General features: G+C 33.0%; 1 long non-coding RNA gene across 1 annotated transcript; it reads right to left on the minus strand.

The window, feature by feature from the left end:
• Positions 1-4639: 4639 nt before the first annotated feature.
• LOC143082387 (uncharacterized) lies at positions 4640-20278 on the minus strand. Its single transcript, XR_012980377.1, has 2 exons — positions 18873-20278; positions 4640-5771 (listed from the first exon to the last, which is right to left on the minus strand). It is a non-coding gene; the product is annotated as an uncharacterized LOC143082387 (long non-coding RNA).
• Between the last annotated feature and the right edge of the window lie 1636 nt (positions 20279-21914).

Genomic DNA, 21914 nt, shown 5'->3' on the forward strand with positions numbered 1-21914 from the left:
GTTATCAACCGATGACTAGATATTTCAATAGATATTTCGATAGATATTTCAATAGATAAAGATGACCGAGTGATAACAGGTCTGTAAATGATTATAAAAGTCATCGCTTATATAAATATACACTGATCTAAATGTTAGATTGGGTCACCTCGTAACAAATCTGACATTTTGGTGTACGTTAACTTCAGGTGTGTAAGAGATTGGGCATTTGGTGAATATGTTGACATCAGGTGTGTAAAAGATTGGGCATTTTGTGAATATGTTGACTTTGTGTGTGTAAGAGATTGGACATTTTGGTGTATGTTGACTTCAAGTGTGAAACAGATCGGGGCTTGTGGGTGTATTTTGACTTCAGGTGTAACATATTAGGTATTTTGGTGTATGTTGACTTCATGTGTAAAATTCCGGCGTCACACATTACGACGCGTGCGCCAGGCGTGGTCAAAAACCATGTGCGCTGCCAAAACGCTAGTACTTTTTGACGCATTCTACGTTAACTTATCAATTATCATTTGTATCGTGTGCACAAAGAGCTTTAAGCGTGATTAGGGCGTACGAGAAGCGTAGATATATACGCGTTAATCTGGCGTTCAAGTAACGTGCGTTGGCGTATGTCTGGCTTTTTTCTGACGGAGACGAAATGCACGCTACGAAGGAAAAACGTCCTTTGAACGTATCTAAGACGATCATCCGTGCTTTCGGCGTGTCTGGGACATGTAACTATAGGGTGGTCCACTGAACCAGCTGAGGCCCACCTCTCGGTGCAAGATTTTTACGATGCATTGATGACCCATAGGTGGCCTTTGGCTGTTATCTGCTCTTTGGTCGGGTTGTTGTCTCGTTGACATATTTCCTACTTCCATTTTCAATTTGATTGTTTGTACTACTTGTGGATACACTTGGTTTTGTAAATTGCCACTACCTGTATATAAATGTCAGTGTAAGATCCGTTGAATGTCAGAATATGTTTTTGATACGCCATGGGTATTTTTTATATGTTCACAGAGCGCTCAAACTACCCTAGGCGTATGTTACAAACACGCCCCTCATACTTCCAAGAAAAGTCAAAGTAAAAGTAGAAAATGTAGAAAGTATAAAATGTCATGTTCTGATCTACGGGCTTCTAAAAGCGTCACTTCAGGGGAGCTGCAGAAAATGCGGGTCATTTGATAAGTTTAACTTCAGTTTGCTATCGCTGATGTGCACTGTCAGCATACACTGAATTATCCTTGATAAGATATACATGTATATACAGAAAAAAAACATTTACAACATTGTTCTTCAATAATAGTATTACTTTTTGTAACCAATTGTATTGGTCGATCTGGGTTGATACCTCTCTAATGCCTTTATCGCCACTCATATACTTCTATACTTGAGGCCGTACGATGACCTCTAATAGTTGATAACTCCTACGTCATTTGGTCGTGGTGGAACTTTGTTTCATTGGCAATCATACCAAATCTTTCGTATGTCCTTATTGTATTTGTTTCACGTTAGTTTTTGTATGTACAATATACTGTCTAGTACTTGTATATATGAATGGCATTTCACGAGCAAGATTTAAAATCCAAACATGCACGAACAATAATTAAGGAATAACAGCACTGTAGTTGAAGAGTTGCCACCGTCAATTGTAGATTTGACGGTCGCAAATTCAGTTTTACTGGCGACGCGTAGCGGAGACAGTAAAACGGAGATTTGCGACCGTCAAATCAAAATTGACGGTGGCAACTCTTCAACTACAGTAATGTTATTCGGATTCTAATGCATTACAAAAAGAAAAAATATGATAAAACTTGAATAAATGTCTAAATTTGTCAAATAAAAAAAAATCCGCGAAACTTCATGAATGATTTTGGCACAAAGACGTCATTGCTAAACGTGACGTCATACAAATGAAAACTTACAAACTGGAGGTTATTACGTTACCTGTACGCTTCAAATTCGGATAAAATTACATTAAAACGGCGAATTCGAGGTAGGTGTTGTTTTATTTTCGATTATATAATAGTAATCGAACATTTGTTGATTCAACAATTCAAAATGGCGGGTCCCTCCTTAGTTACGCCTGGTCAACTGTGGATTTGACGGCAACTATTAGCCAATGAAAAAAAATGTTACATCCAAATTGTATTAGAATAAAGTGTATTTGATCGGACTTTCTGTTACATATGTAGACACGCTTGGATACTATATATGAGGGTCTGGATGGGGGTCCTTCACTTCTGTATTCTTTAATTCATTTGGGTATTTTTTCTCTATTCTTTCTATTTTTTACCCATTATTCTTTTTTCTATATTTTCTTGTCCTATTTTTCTCAGTTCTATATTTTTTTTTGTTTGTCCTATTTTTCTCAGTTTCATATTTTTTTGTCCTATCAAGTTTTCTCAGTTTTATATTTTTTTGTCCTATTTTTCTCTGTTCTTTATTTCAATGTCCTATTTTGCCCCTTATTTTGCACTTAATGCCCATTATTATCCTTTCTGTAAACCCATCAACACTCATACAAATAACTATAATGACTAATAGTGAATCAATTCAGGAAGGGTTTTTGTGACCAACGTAATCAAATGGAGGTAGTACCAATTCCCTCTGAATAATCTTACAACAGGACAATTTTCGGGGTCTTTACTTACATGTAGTGCTTCACAGCTCCATTATTATGGATTATTTCTGACCATACAATACAACATAATAATGTCAACTTGCAATGTTAACTGTATTAAATTGAACAGTAACATGTTGCGCTCATAACATTTTGATCATATAAACAGTCGGAAAGATGACCCCGGTTTAACCCATGGTCGTTTCTAATGGCTGGTTTTTCGACTAGAAATTTGTGAAATTGTTGAACAGATATTTTTTGAGAACACGAAAGAGGCTCTTTGTTAATAGTTTCTCGTTACTCGTTTTTTTTTATATATATATATATAGATAAGACCGTTGTTTTTTCTGTTTGAATTGTTCTGTATAAATCATTTTGGCGTTCTTTTTATCTTGTTGATGAGCCAAGTCTCCGTGTTGAAGGCCATACTTTGACCTACAATTGTTTACTTTTTACATATTTTGACTTGGATAGAGAGCTGTCTCATTGACACTAATACCACATCTTCATCTTTCATTGTATTCAATATTCAAATATCATGTGAGTGAAACATACATGTATACAGGAGGAATTGATCCTATCTTGTTGAATGTATGCGAGCCTAAAAAATTCACGCCATATTGATTGACATTGACATTGACCGTATTCATAACCACACCGACTAGGTCGGCACGAGATCTTTAGTTTGGACCTCGGTCGAGTCAAATCAGATACTAAAATATGCATTTCCTTCTTCTCCGTTGAGCAATGCAAACATAGTTCTTTGCTTGTGTGAGCCCTTTAAATTTATACCTTGTAAGCTTGCTAAAATTTCACATTCTATCAAAATATGATTTCGCCCTGAATACACATTTATTTTCCGCCCTACATGTATTAATATAAATGAAGAACGAGAACCTATTATGAATATAGTCCTTTGTTAAAGGATATTAATTAAACACTGCAGTAAAATCATAAAATATAATTCATAATTATATACTTTTTAGGTACGAACATTGATTTTGTTTTTTGAAAATTCAAACAACTGAATATATAAATTTTCTTGTTCAATTATGAGTACGCATGCTCCTAAATCCTGTCGATACTGTTTCCAGAATTTCCTTTTATTTGGCCTTGTACAAGGTCATTCGTTTTTTCGGACTATTGATGGGGCATTCACATTAAATCCGTTGGATGCGAACTGATGGAGACTTTTAGTACAACAGAACATGATTTATTTATTTATTGTAATTGAACCAGCGTTCCGCAACTCCGAGTACCCTTGTATTTGTGTATTTGTGAATTGTGTTTATTGTTTTTATTTCAAAAATAAAATTAAGGAAAGGAGATGTGGAATGATGGCTCATGAGAAAAAACCTACACCGTATGCAAATAACGAAGAAGGTAACAACTGTAGGTCATCGAAAAGCCTTTAACAATGAACAATACCCATACCAAATAGCAAGCTACAAAATCTCCCGAAAAAACAATTCGAAGAAGAAACCAAATTCTTTTTTTTTTTTTTTGCGTGCTTCCTACCAATCCATTGAGCTAAGCCATTTGTAACTGATATGTACAGTTTGTAACGTTACACAACTATGAAGCCTCACAAAATCATTTTACAATATGTTTCTGTAAACCTAATGCAATTGATTGATTGTTAGATTGTTTGCATTAACTGTCACGTGCAGATTTCGAGCTAACAGCAGATAAACCACTTTTGTCGGTTTTTTGTCACAACTTTCAATAAAAAAAACAATATCAATATCAATAAGTACACATCCCACAGATTTAGTTTTAAGACGTCATAAACACTATGATGTATGACCATAAAGTGAGAACTTTTAAATACAATACATATTGAGATAAGTTTCAATGTATACAAAATACAATCAATGATATAGTGTCGATAACAACTATATTCAAAGATCTTAACTTACGACAGTGTACCATCGATAACCTTTTAGAGAAAGGTTATTAGAAGAATCGATAGTTTACATGGATCTTATCCAACTTTACTGGCTCTATTATTATCAATATACAACGAATAACTTAAATACATTTTTTTTTTATTTCGTAAAAACATGAACACGCTGTGAACCTTTGCCTCTGTAGTGTTGTTTCCAATTTGTAGTTAAATATGGATATCTTATTTTACCATACCATCGGTCAGCGTTAAATCTAAGGTATTCATGGTCATAATTATACTGCACACCTATAGTTAATGAGCCTCCAGGTTTTGTTACACACCAGGCTCGTGCTATGGCAATGATATCACCCCAGGGATTCAAAGCGTCCCCATATCTCCCTAATCCAGAGTGTTCTATAGAACTGAAAGTAACAATGGCATCAAAAGTTCCCAAAGTATTGTTAAGATAACGCATACGAAAATCTAACGGAACAATAGTTTTCACTTTTGGATGTTCTGATTTGATACTGCCATACTCTAATGTAAAGACTTCACGCGCACCTGCTTCTAATACGCATGCCTCAACCCATGGATTTTCGGAACCTATCACCATAACTCTACCATCAACAATACCAGGAGCATGTTTCAAAGCATCCCTAAGAGCATTTGTTTCTCCAGCACCATAGTTCCCGCGTAATTTACCTTGCTTTGCACTAATGATCCAGTCTTCAATACCTTTCTCTGTCCAAACAGGTGATCTTGCTGTTTTACCTAAATATTGACTATCAAAATACCAATACTTCACTGGAATACGATTGTTCATGGTATATTCAATCATTAGATTTTTCGGAATTGATTTTGGTGCATGAGGTAGCTCATGACCACGGTCAACATACTCGTTTCTGAATATCGCTTGACAGTTAATATCTGCATTGACATGATCAAAATATGGTCCTGGTGATCCTTTTCTTAACGTATCACACAATTGACCACAGTCTCTACGAATTATTTCCAAAGGATCCGTAGGGGATGTATTTAGTGGTAATTTCGGCGTACTCTTTGTAGTAGCAGCCTTACGGTTCCCAAAAACGTTCAAAACAACTGTTGTTTTATCACTAACTGTCTGAAGAACATTGTTTGGAATTAAAATCCATGCAATAATTAAAACTAATGACACAGCAGCTATGGCATATTTCCTCTTCAACTCCATGTTTTAGTCAGTTGAGCAAATACTAGGATTGTCGTTTGGTTGTCGTCTTTAACATTGTTGGTAAACTAAAATTGAAAGAGGATGTAATTAGATATATATATATATCATCAATGTGTTTATATAGAATATTCAGAATGTTACAACTCTAATATCGATCGCTATATAATTATATTTAGTATCTATGGAAACAATCTATAAAAACAATTAATATGATATAGTATTGAACTACCATCCAATTGATTATCGGTATATCAGTGAATTAATTATTCCTACAGATAGATTAATGATTGGTCAATTGATTCATGAAAATAATTATAGTATACTTATAAATAAAAAAGTATATACGTTTTCGGAGACAAAAACCTCGAAAGATAACTATTTTCATTGCTTAAAGGGAGAAGTTCAGAATGTATAGTTAGTTCATAATTTGTTAGAGTATATACTCTGTGTGTCTGAAACTCCAAATAGTGTATTAATATACTTAGTATATATGTTTTAAACAAAATGAGATGTTTGATTTTTGAACTCATTCAAAGGCTACAACATCTTCAAATTTTTGCAATTTAGCACACACCATACAAGAAAAACGTCCGGTCAGAATGGGAACGTTAAATCCGATGCCTCGTGTAAAGAGAGTGCCACGCTCTCTGCACGTTAAGAAGCCTCGCAACAAGTTATTGAGGTGTCCTGTTGCAAGGCAACATTTCTGTCCCTATCCAATATACCCTCTGGCAGTCCAAATTTTTCCAACCTTTTTTTCCGGATGTCCTTTATTTCTAGACCTACATATTGTATTTTTGTTCACTTGTTCTCGTCTTTAATGTGCATAAAATATTTGCCACTGGACGTTAAGCAACTAACAAACATCAATCAATCACAGGATTTGGTGATATATAGTAAACGTACGTTCATGTTACTGAAAACAAAATGAATAAAATAAAACAATATTTAAAAGAATAAAATTGAGAAAGGAAATGGTGAATATGTCAAAGCGACAACCACCCGACCATAGAGCAAACAACAGCCGAAGGCAACCAATGGGTCTTCAATGTAGCGAAAATTCCCGCACCCGTAGGTGTCCTTCAGCTGGCCCCTAAAATATGCATAATAGTACAGTGATAATGGACGTCATACTAAACTCCGAATTATACACAAGAAACTAAAATTTAAAATCATACAAGACTAACAAAGGCCAGAGGCTCCCGACTTGGGACAGGCGCAAAATTGCGGCGGGGTTAAACATGTTTATGAGATCTCAACCCTCCCCCTATACCTCTAGCCAATGTAGAAAAGTAAAAGAATAACAATACGCACATTAAAATTCAGTTCAAGAGAAGTCCGAGTCTAATGTCAAAAGATGTAACAAAAGAAAATAAATAAAATGACAATAATACATAAATAACAACAGACTACTAGCAGTTAACTGACATGCCAGCTCCAGACCTCAATTAAACTGATTGAAAGATTATGTCTTCATCATATGAATATCAGGTACAATCCCTCCCGTTGGGGGTTTAGTATCATACTATCATAAAATATATGAGAAGAACATAACCCGTGTCATGCCAACAACTGTTTTTTTAGAAATAAATGTGTTTAGTTCCGATGCAAAGACCCTATCAGTGAATCAATGTTAAAGCCAAAATATGCAATCTTTAATGACCTGACAACAGTATCGTAACTATATCCCCTTTTAATAAGTCTATTTAAAGGTTTTGTTAGTTTCTGAGGAGAATACTGACATTTTTGTGCTTTATAAAGAATATTTCCATAAAATTTTGGATGTGAAATACCTGAACGTATAAGATGTCTGCATGTTGAGTTATATTTACGAATTATTTCCTTATACCGGTGATAAAATTTAGTAAATGTTTTGACCAGTTTGTGATATCGAAAACCCTGGTGTAATAATTTTTCAGTAATACATAAATTTCTCTCGCTAAAATCTAATACATTGTTACATACACGAGCGAATCGTACAAGTTGAGATATATAAACACCATAAGATGGTGACAAGGGAACGTCACCATCTAAAAATGGATAATTAACAATAGGAAATGAAAAATCATCTCTTTTATCATAATTTTTTGTATTAAGCTTCCCGTTTATGATATAGATATCAAGATCGAGGAAAGGGCAGTGGTCATTGTTAATGTATTGATGTTGCGTTTATAAGAAATTAAGAAAATCATACTGAACATTGTTAACTTTAGACTTACGTTGCTGTTTAACAAACCTTTGAAAATCAATTTTAACAAATACATAGAAAGAAACTATCATACTATAAAAAAAAGTTATTTTCGTGAAAGCCACTTTATTGTTCATGACAAAATAAGCTTCAAGTTGCGTCCATACTTATTCACAAAAGTCATATCGTAGACTATTAAAATAGTAACATGAGAAACCTAATATTTCACCACGGTCCATCTATCAAATGTTTAGCTAAGTATGGTATATATATTTAAGATCTCATTTTGTATGTCATGTACGTAGTGTTTCAGAAATAATGTCGTCTTGATTTGTTTGATCATTTGATGTTTTTTTAACTAGTAATATTAAGTCCATTTTAAAATTTCCAAATGACCAATGTACATATTTAAAGGTTGATTTGATTGAGTAATTGTGTTATGTTGCATATCAATAATCCTTATTTGAAATCCTTCTACGTCTTCTATTCTCCATTCAAAAGTTCGATATTATTAATAATTAAATTTTCAGTCACTTGCAGTAAGGCAAACATACCGAATTAACAAATAATACACATAATATTCAATGCATTTAGATTGAACTTCAGCGTAATTGAAGAGTTATATAATCATAGAGTTATTACAAGTAAAAAGGTCAAGCTGTTACTCTGCTTCATTTTACACTTTACATTTGGCCTCACATTTGGCCGCATATTCGATCGAATACATTGATTAAGAACCCCATCTGTTATGGTCACTTGGTAGTAAGTCATTTACATGTCAATCAAATCATTATCTTTCGATGATATTAATGAATGGCTATTATCTATTTTGAATTCATTGAACCATTCAATAAAATCAAAATAAATTATTGCCATTCATTATAAATAAATTTCTATCAAAAATAAGGCTCAAAGAACTTTTTATATCATTTATATTAACAATAACAACGTGCACACATGTTGGCGTATGAATACACAACGTCGACAGAGTGGGCGTGTCGCCATCAAAATTGGCAACATTGAAAATAAAACTAATAATTTTAACCAATCAGAAGACAGTAAAAACACCAAATTTATTTATTTGTGGTTGAGGCAAATAAACTTGTATCACTTATCTCCCTTATATCAAAGATTTATGTATCTAAAGAAGACATAAATTGTCTTCCTTATTTTATGTCTGAACATTTATTATGTTCAAAATGTTAAGATTGATTCATTCGATCGCCACTGAAGATTCTTATTTAAACGAAATGTGCATCTGCCAAATTATAAGCCCAATATACGGGTCTGAAAGCACAGGCACTCGTCTCGGAAAAAAAATAGCCTATATACCTTTATCTACATGTAACACTATAAAGGTGTATAAGGCAAAAAAATCTGAGACGAGTGTCTGTGTCTGAAAGGGGGTTACAAATTAGAGAATAATGAACCAAAAAATATATATATCTGTTTCATACTTATAAATATACTAGCCTGAAAAAAAAATGAATAGATTTCATTATCGTCCATTTTTCTAAAAATTTTGCAATCTTTCCACCCTTTTTCACTATTTTGTAAGTGCCTACAACCCCCACTCGATTGAATTTTGTCAGTTATGTGTAAAATAGTAAAATATATGATAATACTTTGTAAAGAATATTAAAAATAATTGTAGGCGAAGGGTGGCGTCACTATTTTTCTTCACAGAAAACTATCATAAATTATGCATAAAACTGCTAAAATCAGGTTTTTACGAAATATTCCCCTTCATTTTGACGTCAGATTTGCGTCAGTAAATGACGAAATTTAGCTTATTGTAAGTAAAATATATAACTGAAATAATTGGACATGTTTACATATCATATGTTTGTATCAAGTTTACAGTACATTATCACAGTAGAAAAAATAGGAGTTAGTGTACCAACTCCTTTGCCAGTAGTATAAGGTTGTATCCCGCCTTCCCGCCAATCCCGGGGCCTTTGGTTTTGAATCGTTCAGAGAAAGATATTCAAAAAGTTAACAGTAATCATTGATTTTAAGCTATTGGACATAACAGGTTTCTGAGGCAACAAATTTTAAAAAAATCGGTTTTATAAAGTGGGAAATAAAAACACTCATATTTAAAGCAAAATCATGAAATCACGTCAAAATTATTTTACCCTGCATGATCTGACGGAAACGCCAACTTGGTATCTAAATAAAAATCAATGACGGAAAACTTGAGGATTTTGTTTTAGTAGCCAGGAGGACAACACTTGGTTGAATTTAGGGTGGTTGCGAACTTGGGATCGACCGTATGACCACCAGCACGATACTTTTAAGATTTTCATAGCTTGCAATTGTATGCTTAGTTTAAACTGGTGTTATTTGTTTCCACAACATGATTTACATAACGAAAAATCATGTATGAAAATGATTTGAAAGTTTTTTAAAGCTATCATTTAAAGGTGAGACTGTTAGTACTTTTATACATTTTTACTGGCCTGCATGCGGTGACAATTTACGAACGAATTTCTATAATACACGATAAAATTTAGAAAAAAATACGATGAAGATAAGACAGTATACTTAGTTGAAGAAAAATAAATCTATGGATATATCTATTTTTTTTTGTTCAAACAGATAATTGGCCTATCTGTGTGGCATCAAGTGACGTTACAATGCATGCCGCCAAAAATGAATCACATGTTCTCGATTTAATATTTTTATTCACTAAGTCAAATTCGGTTTAATTTGAACATATTTGCTGAATAACAAAAAACATGTAAGATTACATACATGTATGCAAATAATGTGGTTATTGATAATGAAAAAACTCCACAAGAGACGAAATGACAAAATAAACAGCTATAGGTCACCCATACCACATCATGTGTTAAACAATTCAAACGATAAAGTAACTGCCTGATTTATATGCAAAATAATGAACTAAAAACAAATATGATATATACTGCTATATAAACTAATAGGTCAGTTTCTATCTGATTTTTAACGGAGGAACAGTTATGGGATGGTTAGTTTAGCATGATAGAGGAACAGTTATGGGATGGTTAGTTTAGTATGATAGAGGAACAGTTATGGGATGGTTAGTTTAGTATGATGGAGGAACAGTTATGGGATGGTTAGTTTAGTATGATGGAGGAACAGTTATGGGATGGTTAGTTTAGTATGATGGAGGAACAGTCATGGGATGGTTAGTTTAGTATGATGGAGGAACAGTTATGGGATGGTTAGTTTAGTATGATGGAGGAACAGTTATGGGATGGTTAGTTTAGTATGATAGAGGAACAGTTATGGGATTGTTAGTTTAGTATGATAGAGGAACAGTTATGGGATGGTTAGTTTAGCATGATAGAGGAACAGTTATGGGATGGTTAGTTTAGGATGATAGAGGAACAGTTATGGGATGGTTAGTTTAGTATGATAGAGGAACAGTTATGGGATGGTTAGTTTAGTATGATGGAGGAACAGTTATGGGATGGTTAGTTTAGTATGATGGAGGAACAGTTATGGGATGGTTAGTTTAGTATGATAGAGGAACAGTTATGGGATGGTTAGTTTAGTATGATGGAGGAACAGTTATGGGATGGTTAGTTTAGCATGATGGAGGAACAGTTATGGGATGGTTAGTTTAGCATGATGGAGGAACAGTTATGGGATGGTTAGTTTAGTATGATGGAGGAACAGTTATGGGATGGTTAGTTTAGTATGATGGAGGAACAGTTATGGGATGGTTAGTTTAGTATGATGGAGGAACAGTCATGGGATGGTTATGGGATGGTTAGTTTAGCATGATGGAGGAACAGTTATGGGATGGTTAGTTTAGTATGATGGAGGAACAGTTATGGGATGGTTAGTTTAGTATGATGGAGGAACAGTTATGGGATGGTTAGTTTAGTATGATGGAGGAACAGTTATGGGATGGTTAGTTTAGTATGATGGAGGAACAGTCATGGGATGGTTAGTTTAGTATGATGGAGGAACAGTCATGGGATGGTTAGTTTAGTATGATGGAGGAACAGTTATGGGATGGTTAGTTTAGCATGATAGAGGAACAGTTATGGGATGGTTAGTTTAGTATGATAGAGGAACAGTTATGGGATGGTTAGTTTAGTATGATAGAGGAACAGTTATGGGATGGTTAGTTTAGTATGATGGAGGAACAGTTATGGGATTGTTAGTTTAGCATGATAATCTTTTTATCGATAAAACAAAGGAACAAACAGCTCAATTAAGGAATATAATAGGAGTTAGTCATATAACATGGAACAAATCAGGATTATACCTCATATGATAAGATACAAATCAGATAAGTCAAATAAGCTATAGGTCAAATGCTTATGAAGTCCTCTCTTCACATTGAACTTATTAAACCATAAATATATAAGAGCGTGCATACATTTGATATGATCTGAAAGAAAACAGGTCTTGACTAAGATTACGATGTAAATATGTGTTGTCATGTTTATCATTTAAAACGTAAGGAATCTGTACCATCCCTTTTTAAACACAAACCATGTTTTAAGACATATTTAATTTGTGTTCCTCAGTAAGTAGTAAATAGTTCTATAGTTAATGGACAGTCATTTGAGAGCCAGCGAATATTTTTTTGATAATTCACTTCGAATGTCTGAATACATATATGATATGATATCCATTTAAAATTAAGACAAACTTGTGTATCCTTTGATGTGTTACTGTCGATTTGCTACGTTACAGTTACATATACGTTTTATTAACGTAAACCAGGCTATATTTAGGATAGTCTACTTATTTATCATGTTTCTAAATAGATTTAAAACAGTGTTATATTGACGGACGGATGTGGTATATCCTTCTGTATTTCCTAGAACACTCGGAAGTTTAACGAGAAAATAAACATATAATTTCCTGGTATTTCAAGTTTTATGAAGCATAATTGTGTACATGTATGTATAATTACTTCTGATATCAACACATGGCCCGAGAACACAGTTATTTCGTAGTGCATTTCTTTTAGACAATAAATTCAAATTAAAAAAATCGCACCTGCTCTTTCTCAAAAAGATTACAGTGTAGTGTTCAACCAGTGAGACAAATTAATAATATCAAAATTATAGAAACTTCTACCAGCTCTAACTCAAAATATTCAGTCCACCACACAGCCCTCTATTATTCGCTCTTCTGGAGCGCTCTTTCATCTGGTATTAAATGTCAGATAAGCTAGTATTATCTAAGTACTTGTCACTTTCAATTAAATATATTATTGTTTCAATTTTTATCTGTAAAAAGTTCAACTATGTACAAGATGGGTAATATGATTCCCAACAATGTAAACACTATAGCTACCTGACTACAGTTTTGTCATAAATGAAGATTTTACATTATGAATAAATAGCTGCGCCATGAGTGCATGATACGCCCTTCACATTTTCATAGAGTAAAGTTCAATTGCTTTTCAATGTCATATAAGAAATTTATGAAAATCAAAAGGGAGCTTACATCAATGGATATTAACAATTTACCAAAGTTTCATGAGAATTGCTGAAAGCATTTTTGAGTAACTGTCCGAAAACTGGAAAATCCCCCTTTTTAATCATTTTTTTTAAAATCATTGATTTTAGTCGAGCATTCGACTTTAGTCGAAAAATAGGGACATAGTGATCCTACATTCCGTCGGCGGCGGCAAAAGGGGGGGGGGGAGTTGTCGGCAGCGGCGGCCACAACTATTCATTCTGTGGTTAATTTTTTTGAAATTTTAATAACTTTCTTAAACTATCCTGGATTTGTACCAAACTTGGACAGGAGCTTGTTTATGATCATATAGTATCCAGAAGTAAATTTTGTAAAATTGAAATTCCATTTTTCTGTATTTCACTTATTAATGGACTTAGTTTTTCTGCCAGGAAACATAACATTCACTCTGTGGTTAAAGTTTTTAAAATTTTAATAACTTTCTTATAAAACTATCCTGGATTTGTACCAGACTTGGACAGAAGCTTGTTTCTGATCATAAGATAGTATCTAGAAGTAAATTTTGTAAAAATGAAATTCCGTATTTTACTTACAAATGGACTTAGTTTTTCTGCCAGGAAACAATATATTTATTATAGAGAGATTTTCATCAAATATTCTTATTATACATGTTATAGAGAGATTTTCATTAAATATTCTTCAAAGTTTGAAGTATAATGTATTCAAAGTTTAGTTGCATTTGTCCAGATAAATGACCGTGCATAAAAATTGAGTAATTTAATGGCCACGGTCACGTCAAAGATGCAAAAGTTTAGTACCGACGTTTATTACTTTATTGATTAATTGGATACTTTCTCCAGGTACTATATAAACAAGTTTGTTCAGTTGGTGTACTATCTGTGTATTCCAACTGGACAGAACTTTGTGCTTTTATTTAAAGGTAACCGGACAATTTCAGAAACCCTAGTGTTAGGATAAAGTCCTAAAACACAAACAGCATACAAATTACTTGTCATCTGCATACGTGACATACAAGTTTCATCCAACCTCTCTCTAAACCAAGCTGAGTAAAGTCTAACCCCAAACAACACCAAAACCAAGTACAAAATATTCACTCTGAGGTTGAAGTTTTAAAAATTTTGATAACTTTCTAATACTATCCTGGATTTGCACCAAACTTGGAAAGAAGCTTGTTTATGATCAAAAGCTAGTATCTAGAAGGAAATTTAAGAAACAAATTGTACCTGTTTTTCTGTATGATATTTATAAATGGACTTAGATTTTCTTCAAGTTAACATTACACACAGTCTGCCGTTTTTAAAACATTTATTAGATTCATACACTATCCAGGAATTTTACCAAACTTGGACATGTTGGACAGAAGTTTCTTAAAATTAACAGATAGTATTGAGAGGAATATTTTTATTGATTTTTTTCGTCATTTTTGTTGAGTCTGTGATAAACAGCAAAAGTAGGCGAGACACTGGGTTCCACGGAACCTTATGAATTTTATAGTCTGGACGTTGTGACTTTAAATAGCGTAGGAGGTGCTTAAGACATGCAAAACAAGAATGGTGACGCACACATCCTTAAAGAGTAACTGCAAAGTGTGGTCAGCTTAGAATTGGAATGTTGTTTCTCAGATGACTAAATGATAAAATAAGTTACATTTTTCCTGAAATATTATTGATCATTATTAAGGGATGTGTGTGTGGAGTGGGAGGAGATTCCAGTGGCGGATCCAGAAATTTTCATAAGTGGGGGCCCACTGATTGTCTAAGAGGGGCTCCTGCTCCAGTCATGCTTCAGTGATTCCCTAAATAAGCAACCATTTTTTTCCCAAAAAGGAAGGGGGGGTCCCCTTGCCCCCGACTAAATCCACCTCTGGATTCTGCTGGAGCCTTAGTGAAATTTACTAAAAGAATAAATTGTGAATCTTCATTTATTGATTTTAAAATTTAAATGAAAATTTTATTCTAATTTTTCAACCCCTCTTTTTTGTTCTTTATTTTATTAACTTGAATTGTGTGATACATGTAAAGTGCAAATTAACTGATAAGGTGAACTTTGAAAATGCCAATTGTCATGCATTTTTTAATGTAAAATTCTATCTATTTTAAATGTTCTTATTTATTATAACTTGTTGAAATGTTTATACTAAACAGCTTCTTTCTGTTGATTTTTTTTTTTCACCCATACAAAGAGTCATGAAATTGTTTATTCCTTGAAATTATATTTCATGTTTTGCACAAAAATAATGCCATTTATGTGTACACCAGTTTTATCACAAAGGAGGCAGAAATTATCACTGTAGCTAGCAAGATATTTGAACCGACCCAACCTGTGTAATGTTAATTTTACTGATAATATTACAAATTTGACAAATTTCATTTAATGAATGTTGACAGCCACTTAGGTTTTATGTTGTTTTTATCTAAACAGTAGTTTTGTAAAACTTTTCAATTTGAGGGCTGTGTGTAGGACTGTATTGACAATTCTGTATAAAGGGGGTGTAAAATTCAGTTTGACAGCTTCAGGCGTGATAAAATTTGACCTTTTTGAACTGGACCAAATCACTACTTAACATAAAGATTCAGCACCCAGTTTTTTTTAACATGTTATTACATCCCCCTACTTAATATTTCATGCATTTAATATCAAGAAATAAATTGGGAAAGTGTATTAAATGAAACATGCAAGTTATACACTGTTTACACTAGGGACTATATTACCAAAAACCAAAGGACGATAACTGTGTCCTTGGACCACATACACAATTTTTTCTCGAGGTCAGAATTGGTAGAAATTGTAAATAACTTAGTAGAATAAATCTTTACTTGTAAAAAATCAAGTTGCATGCATGCTATTCTGTTGATTTTATTTGTCATTTATTATCACACAATAATTTTCTCTGTTCAATATTCGAAGCAGCTGCGTTTTGTTATTGCCAACATTGTATTCGGGGCCTTGTATAGTTAAACGCATTTCGTCAAAATTGCTTTCAATTTTTCTAGGTATTTGTAAAACGCGCATGTTTAAAAAATATGTAAATTGCTTAAAATCTCACAGACATTTTACGTGAATAATGCCCAAATTTAGTAATACGAAAATGCATGTACAACATCAAAATATCAATGTAGGATAAAAAAAAAAATTTAAATCATATAGTTTTTTTAGTTTTAGTTTTTGTTTTTTGTTGTTTTTTTTGGGGGGGGGTAAAATTACTGCAAATTTGTTTAATTGACATCGATTTTATATGTATCCCTATTGGGCAATCATTTTTCCCAAAATAAGTTAAGAGGAAAGGGGAGGTCAGTGTAAAAATTATGTGAATTAAGTTTGTTATCCTTTATTGAACTTTTGATGTCGTCTCTTACGTAAACCATTCATTTTTACTAAAAATTTCTTTGAGATTTTGGCGACACATCGAAGCAGATGTTCGGCTGTCTGTCGTTCGTATTGTTACTTGCATGTCAACAATTCAATTATCTTGATACACTCCTTAAATCAATGCGCAATTATCAAAATTATTCTGATGAGTCTTCTTTGAAATTAATGACTTATTTTTCACTCGACTGAGGCTCTTATGTTTGTTGTATCCATGCACTCGGTTCTCCGCTTGTCAAGTATGATTATAGACTTAAAATAGTCAATCTCTTGTCTAACATAAATGTTTATTCAATTAATCGATTGTTGTTTAACGCCACTTTCAATACAATTGTTCTTTTTCGAGGCAGTCAGTTTTTCATGGAGAAAGCTGGATGGCTCGGAGAGAAATACCGTCCTTTAATAAGGATATTGAAATCTTCAGAAGATTAATATCTCCCATTAAATATAAACTTAGAAGAAATTGATCAGTTTGGAAGCAATAGTATTAGAGAGTGTTTTTTACTCGTAATGAATGAAAAATCTAGATATCATTTAGAGAAAACGAAAGGTGCACGCCAATCATTCAAATAGAAATTATCCGACGACATAAACAAAAAATTAAAGACAACTACAGTCAACATGATGTCTTCAATACACGGGCACTTCAGAAAAAAAATGTACTATTATGACTATACACCTGAATGTGTTATATAAAGATATATATATATATATACGAAAATAAATTATGAGACATTTGTGAGACAAGTGTCTGTACTTCAACACAAGAAATATGTCAATGAGCTACGATGTATGTCAAGTTCTAAACATCCGAAAATTAAAAATATTATGAATAAATCCAATGGTCTGTCAAACAATCGCTAAATTCTTTAAAATGACAAAATATTGTTTTTTAACAACCCGTTAGTGTTCTCGTTTGAATTGTTTTATATTTGTCATTCCAGGGCCTTTTATAGCTGACTATATGTGTGGTATATGTGTTGCTCCTTGCTTAAGGCTGTATGGTGAGCTATAGATGTAAACTTCCAGTCCGATGGTCTCTGGTGGAGAGTTGTCTCATTGGCAATCATACAACATCTTAGCTAAAAATGAATGCCCATGAATCCTCACTATCATCTTCTATGTTCAGTTGACCGTGAAAATGGAGAAAAAATCTCTAATTTGGCTTTAAAATGAGAAAGATCATATCATAGGGATCATTTGTACTAAGTTACAAATTGATTGGACTTCAACTTCATCAAAAACTACCTCGACTAAAAACTTTAACCTAAAGCGGGACAGACGGACGAACGGACACAAAGACTTAGACCAGAAAACATAAAGCCAATAAATGGGGCATAAAAAAATCACTAATGAGGTTACTGATTCGGGGTCAATGTATGGGTGTCACACACAGGCGCTCGTCTCAGAATTTTTTCCCCTAGATTCCTTAATATATAACATCAAGGTATATAGTAAAAAAAATTCTGACACAAGTGCCTGTGGTTTCACAACACACTCTTGTCTTATTTAACTTTTTATTAGCTTTGTTTGAATGTGTACTAAACCGTTTCTTTTTAAGAATGTGAAATCATATTGTGTACTGTATGATTGGTGGATGGGCGTTAATATCAATTATCATTGTTTTGTTATGAACCAAAGCTTCAGTTGACAACCCAGAGCCCTATTTTTCACCCTAATTCATATTGTTCTGATTTCTCTTTTCCAGTTTCATAATACATAAAACAAAACAGGAAACAACAAAAATTTTGTCACAAGTCAACACCTCCTTGAAAAATACTCTGAAATTAATAGTTTAAAATACAATAAAAAATTCTTGTATAAATTTGATTGGCCTGTTTTGAAGAAAAAAACAATGGCCAAAAGGGACCTACAACAAAAGAAAACAATTGGCCCTGAAGTATATATATATATATATGCCGGCCATCTTTCGCCCAACCTCTACACCCATATCAAACATTTAAAAAATATATTTAAAAATATCCTAATAAACATCATTAGAAACTTTTGTGATTATATATAAAAAGAACTGAAGAAAGGAAGTTGATGTGTACTGACTGAGGATGGTTTACAGTATCCTATTTATATATTAGTCTCTGTTTAATCAAAAAAATATCTACATAGTAAACTATTATATCTATAACAAAACGAAACTTACATTGATAATGTAAAATCCAATAGCAATATGACCTTTGGTGTTATTTGTGTAAAATTAACATGTCAAACCTACTATAGGTGAAGCCGACGTGCAGTAGTGTAGTGATGTGTGTAACAATGAGAATACATGTTTACCTGTCTGGACAAACCACATCATAAATTCAATTTTATTAGGATTATAAAAATGTACAACAAGGACGTACTACATGTGCTTGAATCATACTTTATTTGCATTTTCTTCTAATTAAATCAATAACAAGCAATATGGTTCATTTGCTTGATCCAATTGTCACACATTGATTTTAGCTTTAATATGATATTCCATTTGTCGCTGAATGATTTTTTTTATTATACTGTGTCACGTGATGAATTTCTGAACGTCAAATGAATGAAGTAATATACATGCATGGATTATTCGATTAAGCTGAACTATTCTTCACTAAGTAACCGGGATTTCTTATGTATTGTTTACGTGAACATGTTATGCTGCCCATCAAGGGACCTTGATTGGAATAATAAATATTCTTATTCATTTCTTATTCTATTCTTATCATTTAAATTACTTGTTTTTGGCAATGTGATCTGATTACAAAGTTTCAGTTTAAAAGACTTAGAATTTACAGTATTTTAACTTACGCAACATAACATGTACTTAACGTACTATCTTAATTGGAAACACTCAAACATGTAACAAGAGGAACTTAGTCATCACAAGGCCAATATGAACGAGGCTATGATCGAGTGATGTTAGCAAATATAGAACGATATATAATAAATTGATAATGAACTATCAGAGACATATATGTCTCTGGAACTATGAACAGTGACGGATTCAGACATTTCCATAAGAGGGGACCCACTAACTGCCGATGAGGGGGGCCGCTTTAGTTATTCCCTATATAATCAACCGAGCAAATTTTCCTCCTAAATCCGAATCTGATCAAACCGGATGTTCGCTACTCTTGTTTTTGAATGCCGTTTGCCAGATATTCGGAATCCCTCTCGTTTTATTCGTGTAATGCCATTAATTCTTTTCTTTCATTAATTTTTTAAAAGTAGATTGAAAAACCATACTTGAAAATCCTATAAAATCTTTTTTATTTCTAATATTGTTTTAATATTGAATAAGGTTTCGGTTTCCAATGTAAAATTTATGAAAAGTCTAGGGAAAATCATTTCCCGCCAAATTTTCAATGGCTTATTATATTATATCTCGAAAATAAGCACACGGACCCTTCCATTTATTCTGCTTTTTAGTTCTTTTATTTAAATGCTTTCAATTTATAACAGTCATTTAAAAAGCTTACTTTGAAACAGAATAGCGAACATCCTTAAGTATAATTTTCTCGTCTGATTAACTTCAATATTGCAAAATGAAAGAAACCATTTATTTTCTCTATGCATAGATCAACATACCAATATTTGGTAATATGCCTATAAATTTCCTTTGTCCCTGTCAACTTGTGCTTAATTTGTCTTTTACAATAAACGATGATAAAAGACAGACTCCCAAATAACAAGTAAAACTTCGATCTACTGCTCCCTGATGATACTCCGGCCTAAATATTTTGGTAAACAGGAAGTTGTTAAGTGATCACGATATAGCCCTGAAATCAAATTTAAGAAAACCTTGTATTGTAGCCCTCCAAAAAGAGACGAAAATTTTTAACTTTTTGACTTATATAAACCCTGAAACCAAATTTCAGAAAACCTTGTATTGTAGCCCTCCAGAAAAATTTGACGAAAATTTTTAACTTTTTGACTTATATAGACCCTGAAACCAAAAGTGTATCGAAAATTGGCTATATATCATGTGTAAATTGCTACAAGTGTTCGGTTAGCAAGAGGTTGTTGAGTGATGAATCTTAAAACGTATTACACGGTATAACTGACTTATATAAACCCTGAAACTAAATTTCAGAAAATCCTTTTCAAGAAGTTCCTGAGAAAAAAAAACTAAAGCGGGGTATAATAAATGAAATTATTTTCAAATATATCTAGATCAGAGATGAAATCTTTATTTCGTCTCATTATCCACCCGTGTTTATCGGAATATCTAGTTAGCAGCATGTGCACCCTGTAATATTGTCACGATCTGAGAAGGAAAAATCTTGCCACAGTAATTGTTACACTAAGCCAAAGTCGGTTTTATAAAAGCATTAATATACCCCCTTTTTGAACTATCAATTGAATGAGGATATCGCTGTAAATTTTTATTTTCATTATTCTTTTCTGGAGTTAAATTCCTCGTAAAACGCTCAAAGCTAAAAATTTGAATGATAAGGATAAGAAGATAAAGGCAACAACAGTTAAAGCTAGGTTCACACTGCCGATCAGATCGTGTATGACCCGAGTCATAGTGAGAATTGGTCAAAAATTTCACGACTGATGGTGAGATCGGACCAACATTTCACGACTGATATTGAGATCAGTCCACCATCGGCAAACAGTAAAAGAAATAGATTGTATTGGATATGTTCGTGACATTTCTTGAGGCTTTAAAAGTAAGGAATATTATAATCTGAAAAGATTTCAGCAATGCCTAGTCCGTATGAAATTATACCAAGACTAAAAATCCGAGCGGAAGAGACGACATTTGCTTCAGATTTCTAAATTGAAAAAAAATATATTAATTTGAAACTGCTGGCAATGCCATTGTTTTTAAGATTTAGGTGATTCTTAATTTGAAGACCCATACAAACATTACAATCGACCTTCAATTCAAGTTAAGATGACCGGTTGGCAAACATACATGTAGCATTGAAAATAATAAAACTGAGAGAAAACAATAAGGCATCCATCATTTATCTTTTATTAAATCTTTTGTTGTTGCTGTTGGGAGGTGGGGGTAGACAGACGATACTAACAGTTTAATGCAATTACGATTAATTTAAAGCTAGTTCAAAGCGAGATAACTATGAACATGTCTTACATATATAATACAGACAGAGTTATCTTCTCATGGCAAACGATTATAAAAATTATAAGTTTAAACTGGAAGAAAAATAAAAAATGAAAACAACACGTTAAATAATTTCACGCG

Source organism: Mytilus galloprovincialis, chromosome 7, assembly GCF_965363235.1.
Source record: "Mytilus galloprovincialis chromosome 7, xbMytGall1.hap1.1, whole genome shotgun sequence".
In the NCBI taxonomy this organism is placed as follows: Eukaryota; Metazoa; Mollusca; class Bivalvia; order Mytilida; family Mytilidae; genus Mytilus; species Mytilus galloprovincialis.